The sequence below is a fragment of the Schistocerca gregaria genome, chromosome 7 (genome assembly GCF_023897955.1).
Source record: "Schistocerca gregaria isolate iqSchGreg1 chromosome 7, iqSchGreg1.2, whole genome shotgun sequence".
Lineage (NCBI taxonomy): Eukaryota > Metazoa > Arthropoda > Insecta > Orthoptera > Acrididae > Schistocerca > Schistocerca gregaria.
The window spans coordinates 283,490,004-283,515,672 of NC_064926.1; the positions used below are offsets into that span (position 1 = coordinate 283,490,004).

Consider the following 25,669-nt stretch of genomic DNA (forward strand, 5'->3'; position numbering starts at 1 on the left):
TTGCTACAACTTTTGGAGACAAGAAGAATCGTATACCAGTCAAGTCTGTTGTTGCCCAAGCTTTGCTGGACGGACTTTCTGTGTTTTGTGGTTGTCGTCTTAATTTTAGTTTAGATATTAATGATTCTTTTGGTCACGGTAACGGATGGTTTACTGTAGCTATTGTACGTGGAGGTACAGGAGTACCTAGTGTTGGTGAACTTGAAAGTTTTGTTGACAGAGACATTATTGCTTATCGTACCTACCATATGGCAGAACTTGCTAGTAAAGATTTTGGTAAATCAGCTTATATCTCTTCTGCTTTTCAGCTTCGTCTAACGCTTTGTCAGCTTTCAGAGGGCTCCAGTATTACGAGACCAGTCTTCCATAAGTATGTAATACACCATTTCTTGTCTAATGGATTTACACAAACGGCAAAATAGTGTTGGCATTGTTAGTCTAGTCGGCACTATGTAGGGGCACAGGTATGTGTATATGTGTGAACTCAATTCTTCTGCTTCTCAGCTTCCTCTAACCCTTTGTCACCTTTCAGAGGGCTCCAGTATTACGAGACCAGTCTTCCATAAGTATGTAATACATCATTTCTTGTCTAATGGATTTACACAAACGGTAAAATCTGATAGTTCCGTTACATCTCCTATCAACAAAACTACTCATCTGTGGAAGCTGCCTGGTCAATAGTGAATTGCTACAAAGCTCCAGTACATATGACTGTATCCCAACTGACAATACATAAGCTAAGGTTATTATTGGTTATTGGAACTCCTGAATAGGCCCAGAGGACTACACGATGCTGACCAGCCATTGTGTGATCCTCTGTCATATGGCGTCACTGCGACAGAGTTGTGTGGTGTCAGTACTCTGTTCTCACTTATTATTTTAGTAGTCCCTCAACTGGCCCCATGAGGCTGAGCACACCCTGCTCAGCCGGCCGCGGTGGTCTAGCGGTTAAGGCGCTCAGTCCGGAACCGCGCGACTGCTGCGATCGCAGGTTCGAATCCTGCCTCGGGCATGGATGTGTGTGATGTCCTTAGGTTAGTTAGGTTTAAGTAGTTCTAAGTTCTAGGGGACTGCTGACCACAGATGCTAAGTCCCACAGTGCTCAGAGCCATTTTGAACACCCCGCTCAAATCTTCCCACCACGAGAAAATTACTGTCAGTAGCAGAAATTGGATGAAAGGCCTTCGTACGGCGGTCAGAAACAATGACCACGCAGCTACGAAAGCGAAAAATGGTGTCTAATGTATGCTACAGCATCATCTGAGTGTCCGTTATCGTTGGATTACTTAAGTGGTTTAGAACACCTCACGATTGCTTTCTAACAGATAGAGAAAAAAAAAGAAATAAAAGCACCAGCGCCTAATTTACAATCTTTAGGCGTCCAAAAAAACCAATTAGTCCAGGATACAAATTATTTTTCCCACCTAGAAATTAGGAGAATACCCTGCAACATTCTTTAATTTTAAGTCACTTGTCGTTGGACAGTACCAGTCACAACTTCCTATGACAATGAAAATTAAAATCACTAAGCATGTTTTCTTATTCACAGGTAGCTTGGAAGCCTCGGCGATGACAATCGAGATGTGGAACAGCGCCAGACACTGACTCAACCAACGACCTAGCAAGAGCCAAGACGTCGCTCCAGGTATTTAAGCACAGTAGCCTTGGTGATGTTTATGGGTCACCAGAGTACTGTACTGCAGTGTATTCTGTATGACGCATTGCAATGCTGTAACGTTAATGTATCAATTACAAATTTCATCCGTATGTTGTAGTCATGAATGTGTGATCAATAGTGCTTAATCTTGGGAAACCCACTATATGTACAATCAATGTAGTTATCAATAATTGGTAATCAACGTATTTATTACTAACAAGCAGTACATTTAAATGAAAATATGAGCGAAGCCTTGTATGTATCTCTGTAGTTGTCTGTGAATGTGATAACGAATAACAAACTCCCCTCAGCAACTCCCAGTAGTGTATGATACTGAAAGCTGACGGCGGCATTGATAGATACATATTGTATAAAGACGTCTGCACTTTTTCAATAAGCATACACTGTGTCCCTGTCTGCCCACCTTGACATGTAATCAGAAACTCTCAGGGACTCTTCGACTGTTTCCGAATTTCGTCAAAGAGCAAGTGCAAATATAGCGAAGCCACATTGTCTAGATGTGAATGATTGTTGGTCGATGTCCCTGACTGATGTCCCTAACTGCTTTGAGTGGATGGTATTGGTGACTGTGGTGTTGGTATTACAGGTGGTTGTGGTGGTGGTAGTGGTGGTGGTAGTGGTGGTGGTGACAATGATGAACAATGACATGTAACATTTTCCTCACCTTTATTCTATGTTCACTGCTGTACTTCTGTGGGTGATCTCCATTTCTTCCCAAATGTTAACTCTAAGCTGTGTTGGAGGCTGTTGAAGATCAAATATCTTTTTCTCCCATTCACCGCCAGTCGGGTAAAAACAAAAATTTCTTCTAAAGCACCAGCATTTTGACTTCTACGATATGTAACCTTTTGACCATTATCAGGAAGCAATATTTGAATTCAGAAAGACGAAAACGCTCAATTTGGGAAGAAGAATAACCATTATGTTACAAACAATGGAGTCTTGCATTTAAAATATTTTTAACTTAAGGAAGCAAGAATTAATCTTAAGAATATTAAGGGTGGAGTATGCTAATCCAAGATGAGAGGCGTGTAGATAAAAAAACTTAATTTATGTTTCATATTGTGAAGAAAATCGTCTATCAAACAAGCCAGTGAAGAGTAAGTGAGCTAACGTTCTTGATATTTTTTTACTTCATGCAAATTCCAATAAAAAAAGAGTCTTACTTCTAACTAAAGATGGAGGAATCCGATTTTAAAAACATGCACTTTTTAAAAAATTTGCGAGAAGCAAAATTTTAAGCTAAGAAGAAGTAACCACGTTAGCCCACACAAGAAAATTCTTTACCTTAGAAAAAATTAAGATCTTACATTTAAAATTTTTTAACATTGAAAATTAGAAGAATATAAACAAAACAAAACACCCCAAAAAAATTAAAATATAGCAATATAAAACGAAAAGTGATTAAAAGCCAGGTTATTGATCCTAGGGTTTTTATCTACATCTACATCTACATCATACTCCACAAGCCACCTAATGGTGTGTGGCGGAGGGTACTTTCGGTACTACTATCTGATTCCTCCAACCCTGTTCCACTAGCGAATAGTGCGTGGGAAGAATGATTATCGGTAAGCCTCTGTATTGGCTCTAATTTCTCTTGGTCAATACGCGAGATGTTTGTGAGGGGAAGTAATATGTTGTCTGACTCCACCTGAAAGTGCTGTCCCGAAGTTTCAATAGTAAATCTCTCCGTGATGCACAACGTCTCTCTTGTAACGTTTGCCAGTGGAATTTGTTTAGCATCTCTGTAACGCTCTCTCGCCAACTAAACGATCCCGTGACTAAACGCGCCGCTCTTAGTTGGATCTTGTCTATCTCCTCTATCAGTCCTGTCTGATAGGGATCCCGTATAGATAAACAATATCTGTCATTTAACGCTTGTTTTAGCTGGAGCATTTGTTAATATGAAACATACCGAGTAGCACGGTAGATCAGAGTCCGTGTTAAACTATTCACTCCTCCCCCCCCCCCCCCCCTACAACTGGCCAGTTAAGTCTGTTGAAAGGTCAGAGGAAGACAAGGACTTATCACCCCCAGGGACCACACAAATAGTGGGTCAGTGCGGAAACTGGCGGAAAATTTGCTGATGTCAGCACCAGTGGTTTATGATCTGAACTGTCATGTTACAGCTGACATAATTACACATGTCATAAACAAGACGCTTGTCAAGGTTGTGGAGGGGAGGCTCAACATCGGCGGTACTGAGGCAATTATGACTGTAATATTTTGCAATTCAGTCGACACATGTGATAGCCATGGGAGGAGGAGAGCCCCTCACCCCTACCCCAGGCAAGCCTCCTTGCCACCCAAATGCATGTAAGTTCGGTTCCCCACCCTATGAGCAACGTTTGTTTTTATAATAATTCGTCTGCATGTGTGGTATCATTTGCTGTCCAGCACGAAGTGCCACCAGGAGCAGCAGCAATGATCAGCTGGGAAAAAGAAGACTGTTAGTAAGTATTTTCTCAGTTCACCTCTTATCATTATCATCACTATTACTATTATTTGTGTATATTGTTTTACTTAAATCTACGAGCTCAGTCTACCACAAACCATCCAGAGTTCATATTAACACATGTCTGTGTGTGAATGTTTTGTGTGTTGGACTGTGGAGTTCCTGAACAACCATCACAATAATTACCCAATTATGCATCTTTCTTGAAGCACTGGTTGGATTTTGTTCATGTGACCTGTATTCCCTGTGACACCTGATTCTGTAAGTAGTTGTAATCGGTATATGATTCCATTTAGGTCACCATAGTAGAAGAAGAAGATTGCTCAGTCTTCTACGCTCAACTGCAACCACTTTGCCTGCTCTTGTGTAACTGCTAACGCTGGTTTGATTAGATTCTTGTATTTGTCACTCATTGAGAGTGTTATTTGCCCTATTGAGATGTTGCCCTCCTATGCACGTTAGCCATATGTAATATTTCACCATACAGTCTTTACTCTTTCAGGGTATACTTTTTGACGTTCCAAGTTTTTAAGAGTATTTCAAATTCTTTATTCTCAGTTCATATCACATTATCAGTTAAATCTACTTGTTGCTTACATAACATATATGGTTTCCACCTGCTGACACTATATCTTCTGTCTAACTCATCTTTACTACTATCGTTAATTGGTTAATTTAAATGTTAATGAAGTCAGTAACAGCACATCGTCCCCCTCTTCACCTTGTTCTTCTTCCTTTCTGCCTCCATACATATTGTGAACCGCCTCTTCAGACTTGTTATGGATCAAACATTTTCTGAGAGAGATTGATTTGATTGCAACTGTCCTGAATTTAACAGTTCTAATTTACATCGAATAGCGTTATGTTCTTCGATAGCTTTGTGCTTTGTCAATGATATGCTGCTGTATAGTAAACCATTTTTAAGATAGCATACAGCTTATGTACTACTGGTGATAATGGGTGTCAAGTGCCTTGGCCTCGGCCTTGATGTATCCTTGCATATCCATTAGTATCGTGCTGGCTACTTCAATTTTATCATTGATGTATTGTTCACATTGCTGTGTTCTACAATTCAGATCTTCACTGTTTGTGACCACCACATCGATGACCTACAGAGGCTACCAGCCTCAGCAGTGCCAAGTGGCATCTCAGCAGCACCAGATAGAAGTGCCATTCATCCATCAGCCCCGTGCCAGTCAATGAGTAGAGGCATGGCTGCCTTGCCAAACCATGCTTCGAAATCAATAGAAGTTCATCGTAACTGTTACCAGTGTTTGCCGTTGAACCCACGATTGTCAGTACCATTCACTCATCCCGCAGTAAGCCTATCATGCTACAGTTGTTAAATATTTTAACTTTTTGAGGGATATCTCCTACAGAGATTGTATGATCATCCAGTATCACTGATGGAGAGTGAATGTTTCCATGGAACAAGGCTCAAATCTGTATTGACAAATCACATAGTTGACACTATTCATCCATGGGTAATATTGTTTTGATGTCACTAAGATGTGGGTTTTCAAATACTGCCACCAGTTAAACCTGCTGAATCGTATCAACACTGACATGTGTCAGGTGCTGGTGATCAAATGGCACGTTTCATTAAACAGCATTATTTCCACATCTGGTCGCTGTTGCTGGAATGATTTCATATTGCCTGCAAGGAAAAGGAAGTATTAGCTAAGCATATTTGTCAACTCACCTACAGTCCTATTCTTCCCAATCAGCATTATTACTTACACTGCCTTGCAGCAGGGACAAAAACTGTCACACCTTAATTCCAGAGTGTGGAGGTGCAGCATCATGTTCGCACCATATCCTGTGCCGAACATGTAGTGCAACATTTTCCAGCGCATCAGGTTCTCAGCGCATCAGGTAGATAGCTTGAGAGGAATGCACGATACCTTCGTGTAGTCAACTGGTCAGGCAAAATGTAGGGGCCCAAACACCTGTCGCCCAATATTCTGGCCCATACGTTGACAACAAAAGTGAACTTGATATACACGGTCGCGAATGACGTGAAGGTTAACCTCACAGCAATGGTGGACTCTAACCTCACCAGCGGAGGAGTGAGAGAGATATTGGCAAAAGTTAGTATGTGTGGGTGGATACTCCGTCGCGCCTGGAATGCTGATACAGCATCCGTAAATATCACATTCGAAGGAAAGACCGAAGCAATCCAAATGCGGGCATCAAAATAATTTGATGGCGAAAATCGAACATTTTTGTCGGACCAAGATCCGAACTCAATTCTCCCGCAGCTTGTGCTTCGTCTCCAATGACCTCGTTGTCGACGGGTCAACACTAGCCTCCTCCTCCTCCTCCTCCTCCTCATCGAGTCACGGTTCGGCGAAATTTTTCAACTTTAGCCATCGAATTATTTCGATGCTCGCATCCGGCTGCGGTCGGTCTTTCTTTCAACATTTGTCGCTATGGTTCCAAATGGTTCAAATGGCTCTGAGCACTATGGGACATAACTTCTGAGGTCATCAGTCCCCTACAACTTAGAACTACTTAATCCTAACTAACCTAAGGACATCACACACATCCATGCCCGAGGCAGGATTCAAACGTGCGACAGTAGCGGTCACGCGGTTGCAGACTGTAGCGCCTAGAACCGCTCGGCCACCCCGGCTTCTTAGTTCACGCCTTAGTCCACCACACATTTTTAGTTGGTCAGCAAGTTTCGAAACACCGCATACGACACTGTTTGTGAATATTCAATCTATAAATTATTCACATTTTTAATATTTTAAAATTACGTCTTATATTGATAAGATCCTCTAATTTCGAACCCATTCTTTACAGAACGGTTTACCTCTTTGATTCGTTCTTTTAACTCATTCACTGTTCATGACGGACACTTATACAGACTTTTAAAGTATCCCCACGAGGTAAATAAACCACAAGCGGAAAAACCTTGCGACACTGTAGCCGAGGTAAGTAAACGAGAGGAGACTGTACCGAGTAATTCCTATACAGCTGCCACTGATTTTCTTACGTCTTACAGTATGCAATACAACACAAAATTGTTGAAAACAGGAGTCGAAAAGCTAGGAAAAGTTATATACAGCAAAGTTCAGTAAAACAGTCCAGCAACTAAGTGTACGGATCCGAGGTTAATATCTTCATGATTCACTCAGTGTTTCCCAAAAGTGAGCTGTGGTGGCCATGTCACGAATCATGGCAGCTGTTTAACAAACTATAAAAACTGCATTACAATCTTCCACTTGTGCGAGTGGAATGGAGGATTCGACAAACGATCTTTCGAGACAAGATAAGCTCACACTTGCATTCTTTGTAACTACTGACCGTGGCTTTCGTAAAACTAGAACGCATGCAGGCCCAGTGTTCTACGCCGCACAAGTCGATTAATTTTTCGATTTCTTTTGTGTAACGAAGGAAAATCTTTTACATTGTGATTCGACGGTGCGAAGTCATGAAGTCCAAATTGAAAATAATGTAATAATTTCTACTGCACAATTTCCAAACTATATTTTGATGTAAAGGTTCCAAGGCGAAAACATATACTTAAGGATTTTCCACTTCCTTTGCTCCATGGGCACTAAATGGTGAGATAATATGCAGTTTCCTAACCCAATTTTGCAGTGCAGTCAGCGAAATACAGCTGTGCGATGCAGGATGCAGTTCAAAAGTTTCTCTCCCCCCCCCCCCCTCTCTCTCTCTCTCTCTCTCTCTCTCTCTCTCTCTGTGTGTGTGTGTGTGTGTGTGTGTGTGTGTGTGTATTTCAACCTCCGTGAAGTATCTCTGCAAACATTCCTAAATGCCAGATGAAGTCCTACTGTGCAACACACGTGAATTTCATCACGGATATTAGTAATGTGAAGTACACTAATGACCATTAAAACTGCTACACCAAGAAAAAATGCAGATGATAAACGGGTATTCATTGGACAAATATATTATACCAGAATACATTTTCACGCAATTTGGGTGCATAGATCCTGAGAAATCAGTACCCAGAACAACCACCTCTGGCCGTAATAACAGCCGTGATACGACTGGGCATTGAGTCAAACAGAGCTTGGATGGCGTGTACAGGTACAGCTGTCCATGCAGCTTCAACATGATACCACAGTTCATCAAGAGTAGTGACTGGCGTATTGTGACGAGCCAGTTGCTCAGCCACTATTGATCAGACGTTTTCAGTTGGTGAGAGATCTGGGGAATGTGCTGGCCACGGCAGCGGTCGAACATTTTCTGTATCCAGAAAGGCCCGTACAGGACCTGCAACATGCGGTCGTGCATTATACTACTGAAGTGTAGGGTTTCGCAGGGATCGAATGAAGAGTAGAGCCACGGGTCGTAACACATCTGCAAGGTAACGTCCACTGTTCAAAGTGCCGTCAATGCGAACAAGAGGTGAGCGAGGCGTGTAACAAATGGCACCCCATATCATCACGCCGGGTGATACGCCAGTATGGCGATGACGAATACTCGCTTCCAATGTGCGTTCACCGCGATGTCGCCAAACACAGATGTGACCATCATAATGCTGTAAACATAGCCTGGATTCATCCGAAAAAATGACGTTTTGCCATTCGTGCACACAGGTTCGTCGTTGAGTACACCATCGCAGGCGCTCCTGTCTGTGATGCAGCGTCAGGGGTAACCACAGCCATAGTCTCCGAGCTGATAGTCCACGCTGCTGCCACGTCGTCGAACTGTTCGCGCAGATGGTAGTTGTCTTGCAAACGTCCCTATCTGTTGACTCAGGGATCGAGACGTGGCTGCACGATCCGTTACACGCATGCGGATAAGATGCCTGTCATTTCAACTGCTAGTGATAAGAGGCCGTTGGGATCCAGCAGGCGTTCCGTATTACCCTCCTGAACCCACCGATTCCATATTCTGATAACAGTCATTGGATCTCGACCAACGCGAGCAGCAATGTCGCGATACGATAAACCGCAATCGCGATAGGCTACAATCCGACCTTTTTCAAAGTCGGAAACGTGATGGTACGCATTTCTCCTCTTTACACGAGGCATCACAACAACGTTTCACCAGCCAGCGCCGGTCAACTACTGTTTGTGTATGAGAAATCGGTTGGAAACTTTCCTCATGTCAGCACGTTGTAGGTGTCGCCACCTTGTGTGAATGCTATGAAAAGCTAACCATTTGCATATCACAGCATCTTCTTCCTGTCGGTTAAATTTCGCGTCTGTAGCACGTCATCTTCGTGGTGTAGCAATTTCAATGGCTCGTAGTGTATATATTGTAGAGCACCGAAACTATTGTGTCCAGAAGATCTAAATACACGCATACGATTTTACAGGATTCCAACAACATTTTAAATCGAGGTACATGAATCGCTTTACGCTTTATCAAAAATAGAGATCACTATTTTTTCATAGCACTTACTATAATTTACTAGTCTCTGAGATAGATTAAAAAATGGTTCAAATAGCTCTGAGCACTATGAGACTTAACTGCTGTGGTGATCAGTCCCCTAGAACTTAGAACTACGTAAACCTAACTAACCTAAGGACATCACACACATCCTAGCCCGAGGCAGGATTCGAACCTACGACCGTAGCGGTCGCGCAGTTGCAGACTGTAGCGCCTAGAACCGCTCGGCCACTTCGGCCGGCTGAGATAGAGTACTTCGTTTGGAAATGAATAAAAAAGTAATAGCACAAATTATATATTGGAACAGCTCAATCATTTTAAGAAGAAAAGTCACCATAGACGGGGAGGCGGGCCCTCTCATGTATTATCCAATCAGTAAGTCATCTCCACGGCCCCGGCTGCTCACGTAAGAGTAGAACTGGTTAGTCACCGGGTTTCTCCCTGGGCTATTCCATTTGTCCTCCAGATGGAGCCCGGGATACGTGGAGTGTTATCAATTGATGGACAGGACGAATTAGAATCTGATATGTGCGTAGCTAACTGTTTGGGGAAAAGCGAAAATCACTTATGGTTGGGGAGTTCTTGTAATGTATGACCCACTAAGGTCACAATTTGTCTGCGTAATTTGTGGTGCTCGAATTACCTCATCAAGATGTTGCCACCACAAATCCAACTCTTACGCAGTACGAATTCCGTGCTAAACAGCTCCGCGCTAGTGACAGAGAACTCGACAGCAATACTTCCTGGCGGCGAGATACTGATCAGACACCTGTTCTATTACGCCCTGCTTCTAGATTCTCATCTGTGGAGCTGAATTTTCATCTGTCGGATCGAAACCAGTTCTTCCGTTCTAAGGTCGTTTATACATCCACTTTCTTTACAGGTGCTCAGGCGGTACGAACAGGCCTGCCTCAGCTACTTAGGGACAGTTGCCTACATAAATATACGGTTCTCGGAGCTGCCGCCGGTTTATGTTGTGACACTTCCACTTTATTTCATTGAGAAAACTGTCTGAGGTCTCGAGGAGGACGCCTCAGTCACGAGAAGTTGCTGGCTGCTGTCTCGACGAAAAATAGTGGCAGTCACACTAATAACCGTGTATTCCAGGCACCCGTCGTATTTAAATATAATTATACTCAAGTGATTCTTTTTGTCATTTCACAGCTGTGCATCACACAATAGACAAGTGTAAGGTAATATTATACTCCTCAAAGCATACTATTAGGAAGTGGGACTTTGCAGCCTTAGTCGTCCGAAACTCGGTTTCTTACCTGCAATGCTTTATTAGCGTTTAAACTATTTCACCAGTTTGCACTGCTTAATCCCATGGAATGCCTAACCTATTGAATTAGGGTTATAGCTATCTGTGGACTCTAGAGAGTACTTATTGGTGATGTGCAAACGAATCTTAAGCAGCCTACAGGCGATCTGATTTGGTCAGGCGTTCGGGCGGATTTAGTCGGGTCAGACAGGCTGTCAGGCCAAGGGCAGCTGTGTAGGGTGACAGCTCCCTTGTCGTATCCATGTCTGGTGACCGCGCCACCCGACCACCCGTCAACCTGCTCGGATCAGACCGCCTGTAGCTCTAAAATCGTTTGTAATAACAGTCGTCAGTTGTGCGTATGTGACCATTAGGACACTCTCGCTATTGAGCGACAAGTCATTATGAAGTTCTTGGACTTGAAGAGTTTATGGGATACTTCTGACAAGCAGTATTGCAACAAAGATGCCAGAAATCAGGCATTGCAAATCCTTCCAGAGAAACTAAAAACAGTTGCAGGTACCTGAAACATGACGAAGGGAACGCGCAGCGTTACGCGCAAGAATAGACGTGCTACAGATGTAATAATGAAACAGGAAAGATTATCCGGGACGACACAGTCATTACTACCAACCGAAAAAAAGCAGTTGAGATATATAGGCGGGCTGTTGGCTTGCGGCTACGAGAACTGAATGATGATCGACGACGCAGTGCAGAAAATTAATATATGATGTTATTTTTTATGGAAAATTAGTAAAATTTGTTGTAGAACCATCTTATTTAAAGGACGGGCCCCTCCACGCCCACACCAGCGTGATGACCAAACCAAAAGTTCTACCTTCACCTTCGTATACCACGTTAGTTTTCAAATGGTGAGTCACAGGATGCGGGTTGTGATGTTATCCATGGGTCTGGCTAGGATTACTCATTGACATGGTCCATCGGTCCAGCGATCGAAGGGTAGTGGTTTGTATGGGCAGAGGGAAAAAAGTGCCAAGGCAAGCGCCAAAGGAAAAAAAAAGACCTCTGCGACAGTAAGACGGATAGTAAGGGCAGTAGCGGCTTGCTAGCTGCGACAGTGCATGCAAGGTGTTGTCATGTTAGTGCGAGGTATCGTGCATCGTTACCTTTGCCGTTGCGTGTGCTCGTTGTAGGGCTTGCTGCAGCTGCTGCGTCCCTGTAACAATTCAAGGTCGTCATACATTAGTGGGCGATCGGTCATAGATCAGCTCACAGTGTAGGGTGTGTGTGTAGCTGGTTAGCGTGCTCTGTACAGTACGGTTTCCCTGCGATTGCCTGTTTTTCGGCCGGTCGAGCATCTGGATTTGCCAGTAGTAGCGCCATTGCAGGGGCAAGCCAGTACTATCGTGTTAGCGTGTTATGGACCATAGATGTTTAGTTTCTTGCTGATAAAGTCTTTGGTCTATTACGTTTCCATCTATGATTATGGTCGCAGTTAACCAAAGAAAGGATAAACAGGTTACGCGAGTGTCTCAACAGTGCTGCGGTGGTATAATGGACAGCACTTATGCATAGTAAGCTAGAAGACGCTGTAGAACCATCAATAGCGAATTTAATTTATACCATCCCGTGCCCTCACCGTCGCCTTCATCGTCGTCAGCAGGTAAGTAGCCTACACATTCCGTTGTTCCAGCAGCACGTGCAGTTTACACTCCAAGACAAAAACGACCCGCCACGAAAGAATTATCAGAGTGGGACGTAAATTAGTAGATGTGATGTACATGTACAGACAAACAAATGATTACAATTTCAGAAAATAGGATGATTTATTCAAGAGAAAGGGCTTCACAAATTGAGCAAGTCAATAACGCGTTGTTCCACCTCTGGCCCTTACGCAAGCAGTTTCTCGGCTTGATAATGATTGATAAAGTTGGCGGATGTCCTCCTAAGGGACATCGTGAGAATTTTATCCAGATGGTGCGTTAGACCGTCAAAATCCCGAGGTGGTTGGAGGAGCCTACCCATAATGCTCCAAACGTTCTCAGTTCGGGGGAGATTCGTCTATAGTGCTGGCAAAGATACGGTTTGGCAAGAACGAAGACAAGAAGTAGCAACTCTACTTGTGTGCGAGCGGGCATTAACTTGATGAAATGTGAGCCCACGACTTTTGAGGACAACACAACGGGGCGTAGAATGTCGTCAACGTACCTTTATCGCGGATGACACCAAAGGGCTACCGGTGTGAAATGAACAGGCACCCCAGACTATTGCTCGCAGTCGTCAGGCCTTGCGAAGGGTGATAGTAATGGTGGCATCCCACCGATGTCCGGGGTTGTCTCCAGAAGCGTCCTCGCCCTGGAATCTCATTAGTTGGAGCAGAATTGTCTTCAGTGAAGATTGCTGCTTGAAACTGAGCTCCGATGACCAATCTTCTTTCTCCACTCCCTCTTCTTACACCCGTGGCAACAGCTGTCTGGAATGGGATATATTCTTACAGAATTCGTGATGAAGTGGAGGAAAGTAGTTCTTAATCTCTCGAAAGTTTTTCCATTTCTCGAATTTTATTTCAAATTATCTTGATACAGAGGTCGCAGAAGAGATATTGATAGAGAGACCAATATTGGACCTCCTAAAATCCACTTCTATAAACTCAAGATCACTGTTTAGTGAATACTTTAACTATGCTGTTAGAGGATTTTCTTTGCTGGGTCAGATTCACATAGTGTTATTCCGTAATAGTTTGTTTCTGTCTGTGTCTTTGCTAACTTTATCCTTTCCTATGGCATCCACGGCTTTAACTGAAAGAAAGTTTTCTGTTTTCTGTTTTCAATTCCACTACGTCCGCCCCCAGAAGCTGAGTGGTCAGCGCGACAGACTGTCAATCCAAAGGGCCCGGGTTCGATTCCCGGCTGGGTCGGAGATTTTCTCCGCTCAGGGACTGGGTGTTGTGTTGTCCTAATCATCATCATTTCATCCCCATCGACGCGCAAGTCGCCGAAGTGGCGTCAAATTGAAAGACTTGCACCAGGCGAACGGTCTACCCGACGGGAGGCCCTCGTCACACGACATTTCATTTCATTTCAATTCCACTACGCAAAACTCTCTGCTGACCTACTTCACTGCCTCCATCCAGTCTGGAGAACAATTACGTGTTTGAAGTGTTTCTTTGCCTTTTTACAGGGACCAAAATTTTTGTCACATTACCTATATGTCCAGGTTCAAGGACCTTTTATGCTCTAGTGTCTATTTCAAAATATGGCCTACTTAAACAAGCATTAAATATTACTATAGGTACCCTTATAGGCATACACATTAGGCTATTGCTGTACTTCCAAGAAAACACATACGTCAACCTTCATTAAAGATAGCAGAACTTATACTAGTTGTATTCTAGATGCAGTCCAGGCAATGGCTTTGAAATTAAAATTTATCGCCACAGAGTGCGGCACTATGCAGCAGATAGTCTATACTTTTACTCTGAAGAGATCCACACTTTGTGTTTCCGAGTACACATTTAGATCTTTTTCGTGTGTAATGTCGTTTGTATCGCATATAATCTCAGCCCCTCAAATGCGAGTGTAACTCAGTAACGTTTTCACAAGGCGTTTCCACGGCTAAACAGCTCCACCGACTTCGATGAAATTTGGTATGCATATAGCTTGAAAACTGACGAAGAACGTAGACTACTTTGAAAAGTAAAAGAAGCTGAGGTAGTGAATGAATTGTCTTCTTTTACGTCAGGGCACATATACCGAGTTAAAAAATTATTAAATTTATAAATCATGTATTAGATCAAGAACAGCAAACTCCTGATCACCCTTTCTTGGGAAAAGCCAGATATACACTGAAGCGCTAAAGAAACTGGTATAGGGGTGCGTATTCAAACACGAAGATATGTAAACAGGCAGAATAAGGCGCTGCGGTCGGCATCAAGACTTAAATAAGACAAGTGTCTGGCGCAGTTGTTAGACCAGTTACTGGTGCTACAATGGCAGGTTATCAAGATTTAAGTGAGTTTGAACGTAGTGTTATAGTCGGCGCACGTGCGATGGGATACAGCATCTCCCAGGTAGCGATGAATTGGGGATTTTGCCGTACGACCATTTCACGAGTGTACCGTGAATATCAAGAATCAGGTAAAACATCAAATCTCCGACATCGCTGGGGCCGGAAAAGGATCGTGCAAGAACGGGACCAACGGCCACTGAAGAGAATCGTTCCACGTGATAGAAGTGCAAATTGCTAGAGATTTCAATGCTGGGTCCTCAACAAGTGTCAGCGTGCGAGCCATTCAACGAAACATGATCGATATGCACTTTCAGAGCCGAAGACCCACCGTGTACTATTGATGACTGCACGACACAAAGCTTTACGCATCTCCTGGGCCCGTCAACACCGACATTGAACTGTTGATGACTGGAAACGTGTTGCTGCTCCTACGAGTCTGGTTTCAAATTGTTCCGAGCCGATGGACGTTACGGGTATGGAGAAAACCTCATGAATCCATGGACTCTGCATGTCAGCGGGGGACTGTTCAAGCTGGTGGAGGCTCTGAAATGGTGCGGAGCGTGTGCTGTTGGAGTGATATGGGACCTCTGACGCGTCTAGGTACGTCTCTGACAAGTGATACGTACGTAAGCATCCTGTCTGATCACCTGCATCGATTCATGTCCATTGTACATTTCTACGGACTTGGACAATTCCAGCAAGACAATGCGACACCCCACACATACAGAATCGCTACAGAGTTTCTCCAGGAAATCTCTTCTGACCTTAAACACTTTCGCTGGCCAACAATCTCCCCTGACATGAACATTATTCAGCATTTCTGGGATGTCTTGCAATGTACTGTTCAGAAGAAATCTCCACCTCCTCGTACTCTTACGTATTTATGGACAGCCCTGCAGGATTCGTGGTGTTAATTCCTTCCTGCACTACTTCGGGCATTAGTCGAGTAGATGCCACGTGGTATTTCGGCACTTGTGTGTGCTCCCGGGGGCGATACACGATATTAGGCCGGTGTACCAGTTTCTTTGTCTCTTCAGTGTAACTTCGATTTCACTAGACGATTTCCTGTCAGGTAATTCGTAATTTCTCATCGGAAATCACGACGCCAGTCGCATAGCTGAAATTAAATCCAAAGCGATTTTAAAGTAATGTGAGGAATGATGTTAAACCATCCTTGAAAACTAGAAATACGGAATCAGATTTAGATCTACCGATAACATTAATTACGTGGTAGGAATGGTGAACCACATGTGTTGAGCAAGACGATATTTTTAGGAATCCATTTCTGTTATCAACCAATTCATCGTTTCGTTCGGGGCATCTCATAAGGTTTGAACACCGTATATAGTCCAAAATGTCACTAGAAATCGATATTAAAGAGTTAAATCTTGGGACTGTTTCTATTTCCTTTTCTTGAGTACTTGTGTGATTTGTGTAACTTTCCAGTCTTTAATAACTGAGATTTCGTTGAGCGAGCTACTGTACGAGGGGTGAGCTGATAAGTAATTCTTTCGAATTTTTTTGTGAAAACTCTTAAGGCTTTTTTAAGAAACGAACGTTATTAACATTATACATCGTTAAACGTCTACCCATTTATTTCTGAACATAGTTACCCTGGTGACGAACACATTTCCGCCAACGAGAGACCAATTTGTTGATGACTTTATTGACAGAGCCGTAACACCACCTCTGTTTGCACCGCTAAATCACTGTCAAAGTAAAGTCCTCGAAGGTGTTCTTTAAGTTTTGGAAAGAGATGATACTAGGATGGAGCCTAATCGGGACTGTATGGCTGACGATATGGATGACGATCAATGACAGTGAGCCCCAAGGCATCGGATTGTTGCTGATGATGCAGAGCTCGTGTGTGGTCTGCCGTTATTATGATGAAGGAGAGACTGTTCCATGTGTCGACGATTTCTTGGAATCAGAAACTCGACCACAGCATGCTCTCTCACTCACCGATATAGTTACGTAACACACCGCCATGTTACACGCTACAATTCGGAATCCTCTAGCTGGAGAGGGCTGCAAATATGCAGACATGGAGAATAAAGATGTGGAATGTAAGTAACATTTGTTTTATTTAAAAAGCTTTAAAAGTTTCCACATAAATTAGATGGCATTACTTTTCGGTGTTACCTCTTATATGATTGTTTAAAATGGGAACATTTGTCAGAAAATTCTGAAAAGGATCTATAATACAAACTACACCATGAGCTTTTCTTTCATTGACTTAAGTTGCTTAGCTGTAACAGGAGGATCTGATTTTAAATCACTCTTATTAGCTGTAGTTCTTGAATTAAATATCTGAATATTTACTGAAGCTTCTTCACCAAAAAAAGTTCGGAAAACTGCGTAAAAAAACTTTGCTTTAGTGTTACTGTCGGCCGGTTACTACTATCGGAGAAAGCGCAGATTTCTTATTGCCACTTATCTACTTCACGTACGATCAGTACGTATTTGAGGTTTCTGCGAGATTTAGATACAGGATTCCGTTGTAGAAATTGTTAAATGTATCCAATGCTGAAGTTCATACTAAATTTTGGATTCTCTAAACCATTGCAAAATTTGAAAATTTTGTGTTCTTTTAAATCTGGTACGATTTTTCGTCAGTGTCCTAAGTCCTGTTTTGTGAACCATGAGTTATTTTTTGCGTCTCTTGCCATAAGAAGACGGTTATCATCATCAGAATTTGAGAAGCATGTGGTCGTTGCTCACACTACTGGCCATTAAAATTGCTACACCAAGAAGAAATGCAGATGATAAATGGGTATTCATTGGACAAATATATTATACTAGAACTGACATGTGATTATATTTTCACGCAATTTGGGTGCATAGATCCTGAGAAATCAGTACCCAGAACAACCACCTCTGGCCATAATAACGGCCTTGTTACGCCTGGACATTGAGTCAAACAGAGCTTGGATGGCGTGTACAGGTACAGCTGTCCATGCAACTTCAATATGATACCACAGTTCATCAAGAGTAGTGACTGGCGTATTGTGACGAGCCAGTTGCTCAGCCACTATTGATCAGACGTTTTCAATTGGTAAGAGATCTGGAGAATGTGCTGGCCACGGCAGCAGTCGAACATTTTCTGTATCCAGAAAGGCCAGTACAGAACATGCCACATGCATTATCGTGCTGAAATGTAGGGTTTCGTAGGGATCGAATGAAGGGTAGAGCCACGGGCTGTAACACATCTGAAATGTAACGTCCACTGTTCAAAGCGCCGACAATGTGAACAAGAGGTGATCGAGACGTGTAACCAGTGGCACCCCATACCATCACGCCGGTTGATACGCCAGTATGGCGATGACGAATAGACGCTTCCACTGTGAGTTCACCGCGATGTCGCCAAATATGGATGCGCCCATCATGATGCTGTACACAGAACCAGGATTCATCCGAAAAAAATGACGTTTTGCCAGTCGTGCACCCAGATTCGTCGTTGAGTACACCATCATAGGCGCTCCTGTCTGTGATGCAGCGTCAAGGGTAACCGCAGCCATGGTCTCGGAGCTGATAGTCCATGCTGCTGCAAACATAGCCAAACTGTTAGTGCAGATGGTTGTTGTCCTGCAGACGTCCCCATCTGTTGACTCAGGGATCGAGACGTGGCTGCACGATCCGTTACAGCCATGCGGATAAGATGCCTGTCATCTCGACTGCTAGTGATACGAGGCCATTGGGATCCAACACGGCGTTCCACATTACCGTCCTGAACCCACCGATTCCATATTCTGCTAACAGTCATTGGATATCGACCATCCGGCCGGTGTGGCCGAGCGGTTCTAGGTGCTTCAGTCTGAAATCGCGCGACTGCTACAGCCGCAGTTTCGAATCCTGCCTCAGACATGGATGTATGTGATGTCTTTAGGTCAGTTAGCTCTAAGTAGTTCTAAGTCTAGGGGACTCAGATGTTAAGTCCCATAGTGCTCAGAGCCATTTGAACCATTTGATATCGTCCAACGCGACAGCAATGTCACGATACGATCAACAGCAATCGGGATAGGCTACAATCCGATCTTTATCAAAGTCGGAAACATGATGGTAAGCATTTCTCCTCCTTACACAAGGCTAGAAATGCGGGATTAGCTCCTGAACTAATTCATAGAGTCGAATCTTTCAAATGAGTGAACAATCAGTGATTCAGAAAAAAGAACGGTAGCTCCAAATGTTTCCCACAGCAGAGAGAGAGAGTCGCAGCAGATCATTGGGGCCTCTGCTGGTCAGAGCACACTACACACCACACAACACAGCCAGCTCAGGCCTCTGCCCTGCTTCTGCCTTGGCTGCCTGCATTGTGCTGTGCCCCATTGGATTTTGTGTTTCACATATGCCGTGCGGTCTCTGTGCTTCCTCTGCCGTGTGCATTGCACTCTGTCGGCGATCGTTTCAGTCGCACATCCTGTCCTCTGGGCGGTTGATGCGAGCAATGGGACAGAGAACCTCCTAGCGGAGAACATAAGAACTACTTGCAACAACCTACTCGCAAGAGAACGTACGATTTGTCTCGGAGCAGGTGACTGGTGGTCGTTCATCGTTCCCCCCACCATCGGAACTCACCCACTCAACGCTCACCCCACCGTTCTTGACTCTAGCCAGAGCTTTGAGCAAAGCAACTCAGGTGTCACTCTGGTCTCTGCGGTCTTAGCTCACGCAGTAATACAGCTCGCGGCTCGACCTGCTTGACTCAGCGCCTCTGCATCAGAGTTCCTTTCTATTGGATATTTTTCTTCATAGTAATACCGGTATGTATATTACATAATTATGTTATGTATACATCATTTGTTTTTATTTTATTTTTATTTGTTTAAACTGATCAGATTAGGTTCCTGAAGACTCCACTTGCTATAGGATTTTTTATTATGGACACTCGAATTTACGCTTTAATTACTAGCAAACCAATAACGTACTGCAAAATGTGATACACCAATATTTTCCTTGTTTTATTCTGTGTAAGGCTATATGAAGCACTTTTGTCTTACAGTCAAATTTATATAGTTTTTCCTATAACATATACTCATTGTGTGTATCGACTGTGCACACTAAAATATATTACAGTTTTTGTATGTTACTTTTTATGCAGTTAAAGTTTGTTTACATAATATGAATCAGTCTTATTTTCAAAATTTCCCTACCTGATAAAAATAATTAGAATTTCATTGTCATATTTTAATTTTTTCCATCAGATGAAATGTATAACTTTTCTATCTCAAAGTGACTCGGGATGTAATATAAACCTATCAGTGATTTTTCCTTCATTGCGGACTGCAGTCATACTGTACTTTATGAATGAAAATGCAACCATTTGATAAAGTTTCATTATTACTTCATTTCACACTATCACAGTTTAGGATGTGGAGGTTTGTTTTGCGGGGCTCTCAAAAGTGTCGTTATCAGCATGCAGTTTTAGCTTTGTAGCCATTATCATGTGCAAAGGTGAAATGTTTATTACATATCTGACATGTCTGAATGATTGTTGTCACAATACTACAATCATTTAGACATGTCAGATATTTTATGACTATTACACCTTTGACCATGATAATGGCTACAAAGCCAAAACCACGATAGTGCAAAATAAATCAATAATCAAAAACTTTGTCATATCGTGGAAATTTCAATAAACAATACAAAATTCTCACTCATTATCTGTGTTACTTCAAAACAGGATAAAATAAAATCAAAATACATTTATAGTACTGGAATAAACCAAGTTTAAAGGGCAATGTGACTTCCATTTACTTTCTATTATGAATGAGTGGTGAGTCATGAAAAAGAGGTAGTTCATTTCAGGGAGTGAACAGTTCTGATCCGATCTCTGAAAAGAACAGTTTTTCCCATCTCTACACGAGGCATCACAACACTGTTTCACCAGGAAACGCCGGTCAACTGCTGTTGGAAACATTTCCTCATGTCAGCATGTTTTAGGTTTCGCCACCGGTGCCAACCTTGTATGAATGCTCTGAAAAGCTAATCATTTGCATATCACAGCTTCTTTTTCCTGTCGGTTAAATTTCGCGTCTGTAGCACGACATCTTCGTGGTGTAGCAATTTTAATGGCCAGTACTGTAATATGAAATGAACAGAAACCGCCTCTTAGAAAGGCATCAAGTGAAAGTTTCCTGTTTCTTTTTAGATTTCCGTACGTCAATCGGTAAAAACAGAACCATTATAGGAGCACTGTGCTGTCCGTCTGTATGTCTGTTCGACTATTAAAAACCCTTTTCCTCGGGAAGGGGGACGTATCAAGTTGAAATTTATGTCATATATTAAGATCTATGTTCCCTAGACCATGGAAATAACTTAAGCTTCTAAGTCAATGCAATCAAAAGATACTAGCATTTATGTCGTACGTCTGTGTAGTCCCTCCGTGGCGGTGAGCTCCGTATGTCTCGCGTTGCAGGCCGCGTAAAACTGTCAGCACATTCATGTCACTGTATACGCTAGGGGTCGGGATTCGTTTCTGGTGCCTGCAGTTATGTTGGGGGATGAGGTTCAATATTGTTATAATTAAAGAATTAAATTAATTACATTAATTGCAAATAAACATACTGTAGTGGTTCATGGTGTGGGTTCCTGTAGTCATGTCCTAGTTCATGAACTACGGGCAACATATGAGTGGCCAAGTAAGTGGTCCCGACAGTCGGGATACCAGTTACTTTGGAATAAAGCAGGGCATCTCGGACATATTCTAAGTCATGGTCTCCTTTGTGCTCATATGGCGAAGACTACCAAATCCACCGGTTAGCCTCAACCATTAGGGGTAATACCCAATGGGGCTCAGGGCAAGTAAGGCTAGCAACCTGCTTCCCTGGTACTTTAAATATGATGCTGGCAACGATCAGAGCAAAATGCCTCGGACCTTTGCATGTGACAGAGTCCCACCTCTAACTGACAAACCAGGGACTCATAAGATACGACTTGGCAAACAAATGGTAATGAGATCGGGAGCTAATAATATCAATGGGGGCTACTCTGGAAAGAAGGTAGAGCAGGCAGAGGCTGCAAGTAAGATGGGGCTGGACGTTTTAGCTGTTAGTGACATTCGGGTAAGGGGTGAGAAAGAAGAGGAAGTGGGAAAATACAAGGTCTACCTGTCAGGAGTCAAAGCAGGAATAGCACAACGGGGTGTAGGGCTTTACATCAGGAAAGAAATGGAACCCAGCATAGTTGCAAATAAGGTATGTAAACGAACGACTGATGTGGATAGATTTGACAGTGTCTAGCAAGAAAATTAGGATTGTGTCAGTATATTCGCATTGTGAAGGGACAGATCAAGATAAGATGGATAGTTTTTATGAGGCACTCAGTGATGTAGTTGTTAGAGTAAAGGAAAAGGAAAGTGTTCTGCTCATGGGTGATTTTAACGCCAGGATTGGAAATCGAACAGAAGGGTATGAAAAAGTTATGGGTAAATTTGGAGAGGGTATGGAGGCCAACAGGAACGGGAAACAACTCTTGGATTTCTGTGCCAGTAAGGGCATAGTAATCACAAACTCCTTTTTTAAACATTAGAACATTCACCGGTATACTTGGGAAGGCAGGGAACTAGATCTGTCATTGACTATATAATAACAGATCAGGAATTCAGGAGGTCTGTGAGGGACACACGTGTATTCAGGGGATTCTTTGATGACACTGATCATTATTTAATCTGCAGTGAAATTGGGATTGTGAGGCCGAAAGTGCAGGTGGTCAGATCCATATGTAGGAGGATAATAGTGGAGAAACTTCAGGATAAGGAAATCAGGCACAAGTACATAACAGCGATCTCAGAAAGGTACCAGTTAGTTGAATGTAGTCAATTACAGTCATTGGAAAAGGAATGGACAAGGTACAGGGACACAGTACTAGAAGTGGCTAAAGAATGTTTTGGAACAGTAATGTGTAAAAGCAGGAAGAAGCAAACAGCTTGGTGGAATGACACAGTCAAGGCAGCCTGTAAAAGGAAAAAGAAGGCGTATCAAAAATGGCTATATACTAGAACTCAGGTAGACAGAGAAAGTTATGTTGAAGAAAGAAACAAAGCCAAACAGATAATTGCAGCATCCAAGAAGAAATCTTGGGAAGACTTTGGAAACAGGTTGGAGACTATGGGTCAAGCTGCTGGAAAACCATTCTGGAGTGTAATTAGCAGTCTTCGAAAGGGAGGTAAGAAGGAAATGACAAGTATTTTGGACAGGTCAGGAAAACTGCTGGTGAATCCTGTGGATGCCTTGGGCAGATGGAGAGAATATTTTGAAGAGTTGCTCAATGTAAGTGAAAATACGATCAGTAATGTTTCAGATTTCGAGGTAGAATGGGATAGGAATGATGGCGGAAATAGGATCACATTTGAGGAAGTGGAGAAAATGGTCAATAGATTGCCGTGCTATAAAGCAGCTGGGGTGGATGAAATTAAGTCAGAACTAATCAAATACATTGGAATGTCAGGTCTCAAATGGCTACACAGGACAATTGAAATGACCTGGGAGTCGGGACAGGTTCCATCAGACTGGACAAAAGCAGTAATCACACCAATCTTTAAACATGGAAACAGGAAAAATTGTAACAACTAGAGAGGTATCGCTCTAATCAGCGTTGTGGGTAAAATCTTCTCAGGTATTGTTGAAAGGAAAGTGCGAATATTAGTTGAGGACCAATTGGATGAAAATCAGCGTGGGTTTAGGCCTCTTAGAGATTGTCACGACCAGATCTTTAGCTTACGGCAAATAATGGAGAAGTGTTATGAGTGGAACAGGGAATTGTATCTATGCTTTATAGATCTAGAAAAGGCATATGACCGGGTTCCTAGGAGGAAGTTATTGTCTGTTCTACGAGATTATGGAATAGGAGGCAAACTTTTGCAAGCAATTAAAGGTCTTTACATGGATAGTCAGGCAGCAGTTAGAGTTGACGGTAAATTGAGTTCATAGTTCAGAGTAGTTTCAGGGGCAAGACAACGCTGCAACCTTTCTCCACTGTAGTTCATATTATTTATGGATCATATGTTGAAAACAATGGACTGGCTGGGTGAGATTAAGATATGTGGACACAAAATAAGCAGTCTTGCATATGCGGATGACTTAGTTGTGATGGCAGATTTGATTGAAAGTTTGCAAAGTAATATTTCAGAGCTAGATCAGAAATGTAAGGACTATGGTATGAAGATTAGCATCTCCAAAACGAAAGTAATGTCAGTGGGAAAGAAATATAAACGGATTGAGTGCCAAATAGGAGGAACAAAGTTAGAACAGGTGGACGGTTTCAAGTACTTAGGATGCATATTCTCACAGGATGGCAACATAGTGAAAGAACTGGAAGCGAGGTGTAGCAAAGCTAATGCAGTGAGCGCTCAGCTACGATCTACTCTCTTCTGCAAGAAGGAAGTCAGTACCAACACTAAGTTATCTGTGCACCGTTCAATCTTTCGACCAAGTTTGTTGTATGGGAGCGAAAGCTGGGTGGATTCAGATTACCTTATCAACAAGATTGAGGTTACGGATATGAAAGTAGCTAGGATGATTACAGGTACTAGTAGATGGGAACAACGGCAGGAGGGTGTCCACAATGAGGAAATCAATGAAAAACTGGGAATGAACTCTATAGACGTAGCAGTCAGGGCGAACAGGCTTAGATGGTGGGGTCATGTTACACGCATGGGAGAAGCAAGGTTACCCAAGAGACTCATGGGTTCAGCAGTAGAGGGTAGGAGGAGTCGGAGCAGACCAAGGAGAAGGTACCTGGATTCGGTTAAGAATGATTTTGAAGTAATAGGTTTAACATCAGAAGAGGCACCAATGTTAGCACTGAATAGGGGATCGTGGAGGAATTTTATAAGGGGGCTATGCTCCAGACTGAACGCTGAAAGGCATAATCAGTCTTAAATGATGATGATGATGATGAAACATACTGTACTCACCAGTATCACAGTAGGTGCTGGAAATGTTTTCCTCTTTCTTGAAGGCATAGAGCAACACGATTGCAATTATTTGCGAACACCTTTACCAATGTTTCACTTGTAATCGAATCCAGGTCATTAGTTATCAGTGTCTTCATTTCTTCTATTGATTTTGGGTTATTTTGATACACAAATGTTTTAGCCGCACCCCAAAGGAAATAGTCGGGTGGAAACATATCCGGTGAGCGAGGGGACAGGAACCTTTCGTAATTGCTCTGTCTCTAGTTTTCATCTAAAAGCATAAGGAGCGGCGTCCATATGAGCAGTAGCGTTGTCGTGTTGGAAAAATAAATGACTGATCTCATTTTCATTCATTAGAACAATAAATAGATAAATAAACAATAGGCATCGGAAGTGACGGTAGTACGGAAAACCATCCGCCCGGTAATTTGTGCTCGTGTTATGGCAACCCAAGCTCCGATATTCTCTGCGTCCAGTGGCGTTTCTCTTAAAGGCATGGGGATTTTCTGAAATTTGGTAAAAAGTTAGGTTTCACAGTACAATTAAAGGAAAAATAAATCAGAAAATTCTTAATTTATAATGATATCAAGCTTAAAAATAGTTTTTTCGTTATTTGTCATCTGACAATTCCCGGGACCAAACTTTTTCCACTATCAGTATGTATAACAGACAAAAAACGTCAAGATTCTCGATTCCCGAGATGGATGAACTGTCTACACGCATATTTAAATTTGCACTGAACCCTAAGAGCGCGAGTCACCCTCGCACCTGACCATATGCCTAAGGAGATACACCATGCTCTATACTGAAGTTCCAAATTAAAAATAATACCTCTATTCGGCACTGCCGGAAACTTGCAGGTCAAGAGGCAGCCTCTGAAACAGAGCAGACTACCGCAGCTGGCTCGGAATCATTTTTTAGCCACGTCAGCATTTGAAACCTGTTTGCCAGAATAACCGAGCAGATCGTACGACCAGTTCCTCGGAAAGCCTTTCGCCGCTGTCTTCCACGCTTTGA

At 42.7% G+C, this 25,669-nt stretch overlaps 1 protein-coding gene across 2 annotated transcripts in view; it reads left to right on the forward strand.

Moving 5' to 3' along the window:
- LOC126282113 (uncharacterized) overlaps positions 1–25,669 on the forward strand; it is a 388,870-nt gene that overhangs the window by 80,522 nt on the left and 282,679 nt on the right. For both annotated transcript variants that reach the window (XM_049981576.1, XM_049981577.1), the window contains exon 3: positions 1,550–1,645. The gene's annotated coding sequence lies outside the window, so the exon portion shown is untranslated. The remainder of the gene's footprint in view (positions 1–1,549; positions 1,646–25,669) is intronic.